Source organism: Hypanus sabinus, unplaced genomic scaffold (genome assembly GCF_030144855.1).
Source record: "Hypanus sabinus isolate sHypSab1 unplaced genomic scaffold, sHypSab1.hap1 scaffold_1868, whole genome shotgun sequence".
NCBI classification, from domain to species: Eukaryota; Metazoa; Chordata; class Chondrichthyes; order Myliobatiformes; family Dasyatidae; genus Hypanus; species Hypanus sabinus.
In genome coordinates, this window is record NW_026779958.1 from 1 (window position 1) to 11,584 (window position 11,584).

At 45.3% G+C, this 11,584-nt stretch overlaps 1 non-coding gene across 1 annotated transcript; it reads left to right on the plus strand.

The window, feature by feature from the left end:
* The first annotated feature begins 5,445 nt into the window (after positions 1–5,445).
* On the plus strand, positions 5,446–5,518 carry trnav-uac (transfer RNA valine (anticodon UAC)). Its single transcript has one exon. It is a non-coding gene; the product is annotated as a tRNA-Val (tRNA).
* The last annotated feature ends 6,066 nt before the right edge of the window (positions 5,519–11,584 follow it).

Below are 11,584 nucleotides of genomic sequence, written 5' to 3' on the forward strand. Positions count from 1 at the left end.
TCATAATCTCCCCTCAGTCTCCTACCCGCTCGGGAATACAGTGCTAACATACCGAATCGTTCCTTTTAATTCAACACATCCAGGCCCGGCAATAGCCGTGTAACTTTGTTCTGTATTTGTTCAAACATATTTATAGCTGCCCTGTTGGTAGTTGAGCAAAAACACAACAATATTCCAAATTAGGCCTCAATAATTTTTTAAACAGCATCGACATAACACCCCTACTCCGGTACTCAGTACTTTCGTCTCCTTTTCTTTTGCGACGCTTTCTAACTGTGCCACAACTTTCATTGAATTATGGACCTGCATTCCTAGATTCGTTTGTTGTATCGTACTCCTCAGTGCCCTGTTTCTCATTGTGTCAGATCAACCCTGGCTGGTCCTCACAAAGTGCAACATCTAACACTTGTGTATGTGTTACATCCGACCCGCCGTTTTTCAACCATTGTTCAAATTGGTCCAGATCCCACTTAATGCTCCGTTAGTCTTGCTCACTGAGGAGAAAGAGACTGGTGAATGTAAAGAGACGGCGGCGAGAGTCTGAGAAGGACGGAAGGGAAAGAGAGGCAGCCGAGGTTTTAGGAGAGGAGAAACGGCAGTGGGTGAGAGAAACTGAGCGAGACTGAGTGAAAGAGGGTAGGAAGAGAAATTGGCCCGGGGGGGGGGGGCTGGTTTGGGGAGACTGGTGGATACAGAGAGACGCGAAATTAAAATATTTGGAAGGGTAATAGACACAACGGGTTGAGAGAGAGACTACGATGTGGTCGGAAAGTGTGAGTCAGAGAATACTGTCCATAAATGCACTGAGCGATTAGAGGACTTTCCTTCCTGCAGGGTATTCTGGGATTGCAGCTCTTCCATTCTAAAGTCCTTCAGAAACAAGCAACCCGTATCGTCTTGCTGACCTCTCTCACCACGCCTGCTTAACCACTCTACTTCCCAGACCGTAACCTCGATCTCGCTTTCCTAAACTGGTCTTCGTGGTCTTCACCCTCTCTCCGTTTCTGTGATCACATCCGTTGGCTCCTGTTACGAACGCCGCAAAGTAGTATGCTGAATCATACTGAGTCATGTTAGTAACGGGACATTCTGGACCATATACAGCGTGGAACCTTCTCCCCGGGTCCTCTACCCATATGTCGGCCCGACCAGAAAGGGAAGCAGTGGAGGCTTACCTAAATGACTCTTTCGCGGCGGGCATTATCCGACCCTCGTCTTCCCCTGTAGGCGCAGGATTCTTCTTTGTGGGGAAGAAGGACAGCTCACTGCGCCCCTGCATTGTCTACCGTGGCCTGAACAACATCACCAAAAATAATAAGTCTCCACTGCCCCTCATCAACTCTGCCTTCGAGCCGCTTCACGGAGCCACAACTTTCTCTAAGTTGGACCTGCGGAGTGTCTATCACCTGGTCAGGATAAGGGAGGGAGATGACTGGGAAAACAGCTTGTAACAGCTCTCTTGGTCATTTCGAATATCTGGTCACGCCATTCGGCCTCATGAATGCCCCCGCTGTCTTCCAAGCCCTGATAAACTATGTATTTACGTAATTTATTAACAGTTTCGTTTTCTTTTATTTGGACGACATCTCAATCTTCTCCCGTTATCTCCAGGAACACACGCATCATGTCCGCCAGGTTTTTCAGAGGGTTTTGGAGAACAAGATATTCTTTAAGGCAGAGAAGTGCAAGTTCCATGCCCGTTCCGTCAGTTTGATGGAGTACATCATTGGGAGCGGGCAATTGAGGGCGGATCCCGAAAAGATCCGGGCGGTGGCGGAGTGGCCAAACCCCACGACGCTTAAGCAACTCCAGCGATTTCTGGGGTTCGCAAATTTCTACCGTCGCTTCATCAGGGATTACAGCCGGGTGGCAGCGCCCCTTACTCGACTCACCTCTCCTCCCACCCCCTTAAACTGGACCCCCGAAGCGGACTCGGCCTTCTCGGAGGTGAAGATGCGTTTCACTTCCGCTCCCATCCTGGCCCAACCTGACCCGTCTGGTCAATTCATTGTGGAAGTCGACGCCTCCGACTCTGGGGTGGGAGCGGTCCTCTTCCAACGCTCCAGCCCAGACCAAGAGCTCCATCCCTGGGCCTCCTCCTCTCGCCGCCTAACCCCCCCCCCCCCCAGAACGGAACCACGACGTAGGGAACCGGGAGACACCGGCCGTCAAACTCGCTTTGGAGGAGTGGAGACACTGGCTGGAGGGAACGGAACATCCATTCATCATCTGGACGAACTACAAGAACCTCGCATAACTCCAAACCGCTAAACGCCTGAAATCCAGCCAGGCCCTTTGGGCATTACTTTTTGGCCGTTTCAGATTCACACTCGCCTATCGTCCTGGTTCCATGAACGGGAAGCCCGATGCTCTCTCTCGTCAATATGTCTCCGAGTAGGGCTTCCCAACCCCGAGACCATTCTTCCACCATCCGATGTGGTGGCTGCCCTCACCTGGGAGATCGAATCCATAGTCATCGAGGCCCAGCGGACTCAACCTGACCCAAGGAATGGAACCGCCAGTCGTCTCTTCGTGCCCGACGCTGTTCGGTCTCAGGTTCTTCAGTGGGGAAACACTCCTCGTTTCGCCTGCCATCCCGGGATCGATCAGACTCTGTTCCTTCTGAAGAGACATGTCTGGTGACCCTCCATGGATGCTGACACTCTCTCCTTCGTCTCTGCCTTTTCTGTGTGTGGCCACGGAAATGTCTCCCATCGACAACCTGCTGGGTTGCCTCATCCCCTACCTGTCTCTTGTTTGCTACCCCCTTCACATGGTAACACTGCTGTACTCACCGTTGTGGACTGCTTCCTGAAAGCCGTGTACTTCTTAGCCCATCCCAAACGCCCTACAGCCCGTGACACAGCCGACCTCCTTGTTCATCACGTCTTCCGCCTTCATGGGATTCCCTCGGACATTATTTCTGACCGGGGTCTCCCCTTTGTCTCTCAAGTCTGGAGTTCCTTTCGTCAGGACCTTGGAGCCTCAGTCAGTCTGTCTACCGGCTTCCGGTAGACTAGCGGTGAAACCGAACGAGCAAACCAGGATTTGGAGCAGCACTGCGCTGCATAACCGCCAACAACACATCATAATGGAGCACCCATCTCGCTTGGGTAGAGTCCGCCCACAACTCCCTGGCCAGCACCGACACGGAACGCCGCCCTTCGAATGCTCCCTCGGCTACCAACCCGCTCTGTTTCACGTACATGAAGACCAAACTGCTGTGCCTTCAGTCAGGCCCGTCTCCGCGGGGCCGCAAGATCTGGAAGGATGCTCGCGCGGACTTGCTCCGTTGAGCCGACCGCAACCGGAGGATTGACGATCGCCCTCGAGTTCCTGCACCCAGTTATCGGCCTGGGCAGGTGATTTGGCTCTCTCTTAAAATATCTCCCTTAAAATTGAACCACAGAAACTCGCCCCTCGTTATATGGGACCATTGGAAATTGAGTGTGTACTCAATCCCTCGGCGGTCATACACAAACTGCCAAAATCTATGCACATCCACCCTACATTCCACGTTTCCCAATTGAAAGCGGTATCTGTCAGCCCTTTGTGCCCTCCTGCCGAACCCCCTCCACACGCCCCGATTATTGACGACTACCCAGCAATGAGGCGACCAGAACTAAGTACCGTACTCCAAGTTGGTTCTGACCAGGGTCCTATATAGCTGCAACATTACCTCTCGGCTCCTAAATTCAGTTCCACAATTGATGAAGGCCAATACACAATATGTCCTATTAACAACAGAATCAACCTGCGCAGCTGCTTTGACTGTCCTATGGACTCTGATATCAAGATCCCTTTGATCCTCTACACTGTCAAAAGTCTTACCATTAATACTATATTCTGTCATTATTTTGCCTTACCAAAATGAACAACTTCACATTTTTCTGGGTTGAATTCCATCTGCCTCTTCTCAGCCCAGTTTTGCGCCCTATCAATGTCCCACTGTAACCTCTGACAGCCCTGTATACTTTGTGTTAACCTTTGTGCTAACGGCAAATTTCCTAACTCATTCCTCCTCTTCCTTATCCACGTCATTTATAGAAATCACGAAGTGTAAGCGTCCCAGACAGATTCCTAAGGCCCACCACTGGTCACTGTCCTCCATTCAGAATATGACCCGACGACAACCACTCTTTGTCTTCTGTGGGCAAGCTTGTTGTGGATCCACAGAGCAATGGCTCATTGGATCCCAAGCCCACTGACTTTCTCAATAAGCTTTGCATGGGTACCTTATTAAATGCCAGGTTGATGCTTTGATTTGTTCGCCACTAATATAGCTAGCACTGCAACTGATTGGTTCTTTCGTTCAACCCGCGAGGTCTTAGTTTTGCTTTTTGAGCATTACTGAATTATTTATCGGAGCAAAATATCACCCTTCGTCCCGCGACGCACCCGCCGTCTACTCCAGAGTCGAATTAACCAAAAGGAGAAGCAACGAAATCTTCCATTCCTGAAGTCATACTTCAGAAATAGTTGATATACTCTCATTGCTCCTCATCTTCTCCGTTGTCCTGTCGATAAAATCCACTGCATCGGGAGATGAGATCAGAAAACCAGTTAAGGCTCCATTACCTCCCATGTGGCAGTCCAAATGAAAAGATGGCCTGTATCGCCAGCCTCAAGGCACAGTAGAATTCACAGTGACATTCGTACCACTCCTTAGGATCGTAAACGGCACTTCGGACCTTATATTCGGGGTGCATTCAGTCGTTCTTTCTGTGAGTGCTCTCACAATTCCACCACCACCTATCAACCCCTCTCGCTAATAACTCCCTCTACCGGTTACTGGTCCACCTGTTTATCACTATTGTCCATGCATTTTTTGAGAGTGGGTGTGGGGGTGTGATCTTCAATAAATGAATTGATCGCAATCACTTTAAGAACACCAGGCAACCTGCTCACGGGTAGTGTAGCCGAGAGGTCTCTGAGGTGACGGGGCTTCGATTCACAGCACCGCCACGGTTCGAATGTCTCCCTGTGTTTGTTCGAAATGCTGCCGTTGGGCGGACGGAACCAGCCGACATTCACCAAGCTACTCCTGCAACAGAAAACCCTTATACCACTGATGATCCCATAGATCATTTCTACAATCACCCCAGCTCAATAAATCTGTGGCTAATATTTTGTCACTAAATTGACTGTAGATTTGTTTTTTTGTTAAGTGGAGTCCTCGGAGTCCTCATGTTGTAAGACGCTTCTGAAAGAGCTGAGCATCCACCCGCTGAACAGACAGACCGGAGCTCTCATCGCTGAAGCTCGTCTGCTCTTTACATAGGCCAACCCACGAAAAAGACCAGGCTGAAGAGAGAATTTCGTTTTCTATTTCTTGGGTGTAGAAAAGATTGTTCTGCAGAACAAGATGAATGAGTGGAGAGTGAAGGAGGTGTGCAGGGTGTCTGGTCGATGCTCAATAGCGTAGAACATTGAGCTCCCTGTAGTGTTTCTGTAGTGTAGTGGTTATCACGTTCGCTTTACACGCGAAAGGTCTCCAGTTCAATCCTGGGCAGAAACACTCTTTAGACTCCAGGATTCAGAGAATAAACCGTGAACTTTTCAGTTCGGATTCAAATGAATTATCATGGGAATGCCCCTGCAGGAAATTGAAAAGTAATGGTCAAAATCTTCGTGCATAATCGACAGAGCATGGGAATTGAGTACTTTTATTGTTTCGAGACAAGGTGATGATGATGGGAGATCGCATATCGGTACAGAGACAGGGTCACTATGTTTTAATATATCAACCTTGCAAAATGTAGCTACTTACGAAACATCCCACGCGAGCATACAGATTAGTAATTAACTAGTGATGTCCCCCCCCCCAATCGTTAACTTCACAAATACATATACAGATTTCGGTGTATACTCGGCCCCGTGACTCAACGCACAGCTCCGGATTTTCCCTCGGTACCGTGTACACCTATCACATTATTCTCAATAAAACGGCCACTGTTATATTATTCAACGTCCTGATGACGGATTTACCACTGAGGCGCCAATCTGCCCAGTCGATGTAAAATATGTATCATTGAAGTTGCAAAATTTTCAATCAAGATTTATTTGAAATATCAGGGGAATCGAAGGGAGAAAGCTAAAAACTGTACATCGGAAGTTACGAGAGAGATGGATGGGAAATTCGAGTTTTAATCAGAGCCACCCACAACATTCACACGCTGTACGGAAACTCCTTCAGTTTGTGTTTTCCTTGTGGATTCCTCACCTGCGTGGCAGTGGTTGACACATTTCACCTGTGCGGTGCAGACATTGTGCCGCTCTTCCTCTGTTTCCAGAATCACATGACAAGAACATACTCCACTCGACCGTTCTTTGATATCAGTTCGGTACACTCGAGCATTAATCGACAATGCGCTGTGTTCTGAAGGAAGGATTCAAAGTCACCTCCTTCAGGATCTGTGCCCTCAACTCCCCGTTCAGAATTTCCGCACGCACCACCATCCCCCCCGATCTTTGCGACGAGACGAAGGCTAAAAGAAGGAAGAAGAAGGGTGAAACTGATAAACATCGCATCTTATAACGACGTTCAAGCATTTTGCCCTGTAGGCGCTTTTATAGTGATCGTTCAAGGAACAACGGAGTTTCGAATAGATCCAGAGGACCGAAAATTGGAAATGTCTCTCCACTCTTTAAAGGGAGGGAAGCAAAAAGACAGGGAAGTATAGGACTGTTAGCCTTCTTCAGTGTTTATACGATGTTGTCCATTATTAAGGATGAAGTTTTGGGGTACTTCGAGGCTCATGTAAAAATAGGCCAAAGTCAGCATGGTGTTGCTTAAGGGAATACTAGGCTGACAAGTCTGTTGGAATACTTTGAGGAAATAACAGACAGGATAAATGAAGAAGGGTCAGCGGATGTTGCTTGCCTGGAAAATCAGAATGAATTTGACAAGATGCCACTCTTGAGGTTGCTTAACGGAGGAAATCCGATGGTATTACTGCAAATATACTAGCATAGATCGGAGATTGGCTGGATGGCTGGAGGCAGCGAGTGGGAATAAATGGGGCGTTTTTCTTCTAGGCTGCCGGTGATTAGTTGGTGTTTGACCCGTTTATTTTCATGTTATATGTCAATACTCTGAATAAGGGGTTTGATAGTTTTGTGGCAAATTTGCAAACCGTTAAATGTAGATTGATATTAGTGTTAGTGTTGAGGAGCAGGACCAGGCAGAAGAACTTGGTCTTGCTTAGGCAGTAGCTATAAAGGCTAGTACAGGCTTCCTGAAAGATTAACTTGCAGTTTGACTCCGGATTAACGAAGGGAAATGTAGTGATGGTTTACGTATCGAGAGGACTGGAAAATGAAAGGAAGGATGCAATGCTGAATCTTTATAAGGCATTGGTCAGACCGCAGTTGGAATATAGTGAACAGTTTGGCTCCCTGATGCAAAAGCGGATTTGTTGGCATTGGAAGCGGTCCAGAGGACGTTCGCGGGAATCATCCCGGGAATTACAAGGTGAAATATGAAGAGCGTTTAATGAGTTTGTACTCTCTGTAGTTTCGAAGAATGACGCGTTGATCCCATTGAAACCTATCGATTATTGAAAGGCCTAGGTATAGTGGACATAGAGAGGATGCTGGAGTGAATGGAGAGGGGATTGAACATGTAGTTTGTACTGCAGTGAATGCAGAGGAGATTGAACATGCAGTTTGTACTGGAGTGAATGGAGAGTGGATTGAACATGTAGTTTGTGCTGGAGTGAATGGAGAGGAGATTGAACATGTAGTTTGCAATGATGAGCATGCAGAGGAGATTGAGCATGTAGTTTGTATTAGAGTAAAAGCAGAGGAGATTGAACATGAAGTCTGTATTCGAGTGAATGCCGAGGAGATTGAAAATGCAGTTTGTACTGTAGCGAATGAAGAGGAGATTGAACATGTAGTTTGTACTGGAGTGAATGCAGAGGATATTGAACATATGGATTCTACTGGAGTGAAAGCAGAGGTGTTTGAATATATAATTTTTATTGGAGTGAAAGCAGAGGAGATTCAACATGTAGTTTTATTCTGGAGTGAATGCAGAAGAGATAGAACATGTCGTTTGTAATGTTGTGAATGCAGACGAGATTGAGCATGTAGTTTGTATTGGAGTAAAAGCAGAGGAGATTGAACATGTAGTCTGTATTCGAGTGAATGCAGAGGAGATTGAACATGCAGTTTGTATTGGAGTGAAAGCAGAGGAGTTTGAACATATATTTTCTATTGGAGTGAAAGCAGAGGAGATTCAACATGTAGCTTTATACTGGAGTGAATGCAGAGGAGATAGAACATGTAGTTTGTACTGGAGTGAATGCAGAGGAGAGTGAATATGTAGTTTGTACTGGAGTGAATGCAGAGGAGATTGAACATGCAGTTTGTATTGGAGTGAATGCAGAGGAGATAGAACATGTAGCTTGTACTGGAGTGAATGCAGAGGAGATAGAACATGTAGTTGTTATTGGAGTGAATGCAGAGGAGATTGAACATGTAGTTTGTGCTGGAGTGAATGCAGAGGAGATTGATCATGTAGTTTGTACTGGAGTGAAGGCAGAGGAGATTGAATATGTAGTTTGTACTGGAGTACATTCAGAGGAGATTGAACATGTAGCTTGTACTGGAGTGAATGCAGAGGAGATAGAACATGTAGTTGTTATTGGAGTGAATGCAGAGGAGATTGAATATGTAGTTTGTACTGGAGTACATTCAGAGGAGATTGAACATGTAGTTTTTATTGGAGTGAATGCAGAGGAGATTGAACATGTAGTTTGTGCTGGTGTGAATGCAGAGGAGATTGAACATGTAGTTTATACTGGAGTGAATGCAGAGGAGATTGAACATGCAGTTTGTATTGGAGTGAATGCAGAGGAGATAGAACATGTAGCTTGTACAGGAGTGAATGCAGAGGAGATAGAATATGTAGTTTGTACTGGAGTGAATGCAGAGGAGATAGAACATGTAGTTTGTACTGGAGTGAATGCAGAGGAGATTGAATATGTAGTTTGTACTGGAGTAAATGCAGAGGAGATTGAACATGTAGTTGTTATTGGAGTGAATGCAGAGGAGATTGAACATGTAGTTTGTGCTGGAGTGAATGCAGAGGAGATTGATCATGTAGTTTGTACTGGAGTGAATGCAGAGGAGATTGAATATGTAGTTTGTACTGGAGTACATTCAGAGGAGATTGAACATGTAGTTTTTATTGGAGTGAATGCAGAGGAGATTGAACATGTAGTTTGTGCTGGTGTGAATGCAGATGAGATTGAACATGTAGTTTATACTGGAGTGAATGCAGAGGAGATTGAACATGTAGATTGTACTGGAGTGAATGCAGAGGAGATTGAACATGTAGTTTGTGCTGGAGTGAATGGAGAGGAGATTGAACATGTAGTTTGTACTGGAGTGAATGCAGTGGAGATTGAACAGGTAGTTTTTGTTGGAGTGAATGCAGAGGAGATTGAACATGTTGTTTGTACTGCAGTGAATGCAGAGGAGATTGAACATGTAGTTTGTGCTGGAGTGAATGGAGAGGAGATTGTACATGTAGCTTGTACTGGAGTGAATGCAGAGGAGATTGAATATGTAGTTTCTACTGGAGTAAATGCAGAGGAGATTGAACATGTTGTTTTTATTGGAGTGAATGCAGAGGAGATAGAACATGTAGCTTGTACTGGAGTGAAAGCAGAGGAGATTGAATATGTAGTTTGTACTGGAGTGAATGCAGAGGAGATAGAACATGTAGTTTGTACTGAAGTGAATGCAGAGGAGATTGAATATGTAGTTTGTACTGGAGTAAATGCAGAGGAGATTGAACATGGTTTTCATTGGAGTGCATGCAGAGGAGATTGAACATGTAGTTTGTGCTGGAGTGAATGCTGAGGAGATTGATCATGTAGTTTGTACTGGAGTGAATGCAGAGGAGATTGAATATGTAGTTTGTACTGGAGTAAATTCAGAGGAGATTGAACATGTAGTTTTTATTGGAGTGAATGCAGAGGAGATTGAACATGTAGTTTGTGCTGGTGTGAATGCAGAGGAGATTGAACATGTAGTTTATACTGGAGTGAATGCAGAGGATATTGAACATATGGATTCTACTGGAGTGAAAGCAGAGGTGTTTGAATATATAATTTTTATTGGAGTGAAAGCAGAGGAGATTCAACATGTAGTTTTATTCTGGAGTGAATGCAGAAGAGATAGAACATGTCGTTTGTAATGTTGTGAATGCAGACGAGATTGAGCATGTAGTTTGTATTGGAGTAAAAGCAGAGGAGATTGAACATGTAGTCTGTATTCGAGTGAATGCAGAGGAGATTGAACATGCAGTTTGTATTGGAGTGAAAGCAGAGGAGTTTGAACATATATTTTCTATTGGAGTGAAAGCAGAGGAGATTCAACATGTAGTTTTATACTGGAGTGAATGCAGAGGAGATAGAACATGTAGTTTGTACTGGAGTGAATGCAGAGGAGAGTGAATATGTAGTTTGTACTGGAGTGAATGCAGAGGAGATTGAACATGCAGTTTGTATTGGAGTGAATGCAGAGGAGATAGAACATGTAGCTTGTACTGGAGTGAATGCAGAGGAGATAGAACATGTAGTTGTTATTGGAGTGAATGCAGAGGAGATTGAACATGTAGTTTGTGCTGGAGTGAATGCAGAGGAGATTGATCTTGTAGTTTGTACTGGAGTGAATGCAGAGGAGATTGAATATGTAGTTTGTACTGGAGTACATTCAGAGGAGATTGAACATGTAGTTTTTATTGGAGTGAATGCAGAGGAGATTGAACATGTAGTTTGTGCTGGTGTGAATGCAGAGGAGATTGAACATGTAGTTTATACTGGAGTGAATGCAGAGGAGATTGAACATGCAGTTTGTATTGGAGTGAATGCAGAGGAGATAGAACATGTAGCTTGCACTGGAGTGAATGCAGAGGAGATAGAACATGTAGTTTGTACTGGAGTGAATGCAGAGGAGATTGAATATGTAGTTTGTACTGGAGTAAAGGCAGAGGAGATTGAACATGTAGTTGTTATTGGAGTGAATGCAGAGGAGATTGAACATGTAGTTTGTGCTGGAGTGAATGCAGAGGAGATTGATCATGTAGTTTGTACTGGAGTGAATGCAGAGGAGATTGAATATGTAGTTTGTACTGGAGTACATTCAGAGGAGATTGAACATGTAGTTTGTGCTGGTGTGAATGCAGATGAGATTGAACATGTAGTTTATACTGGAGTGAATGCAGAGGAGATTGAACATGTAGATTGTACTGGAGTGAATGCAGAGGAGATTGAACATGTAGTTTGTGCTGGAGTGAATGGAGAGGAGATTGAACATGTAGTTTGTACTGGAGTGAATGCAGTGGAGATTGAACAGGTAGTTTTTGTAGGAGTGAATGCAGAGGAGATTGAACATGTTGTTTGTACTGCAGTGAATGCAGAGGAGATTGAACATGTAGTTTGTGCTGGAGTGAATGGAGAGGAGATTGTACATGTAGCTTGTACTGGAGTGAATGCAGAGGAGATTGAATATGTAGTTTCTACTGGAGTAAATGCAGAGGAGATTGAACATGTTGTTTTTATTGGAGTGA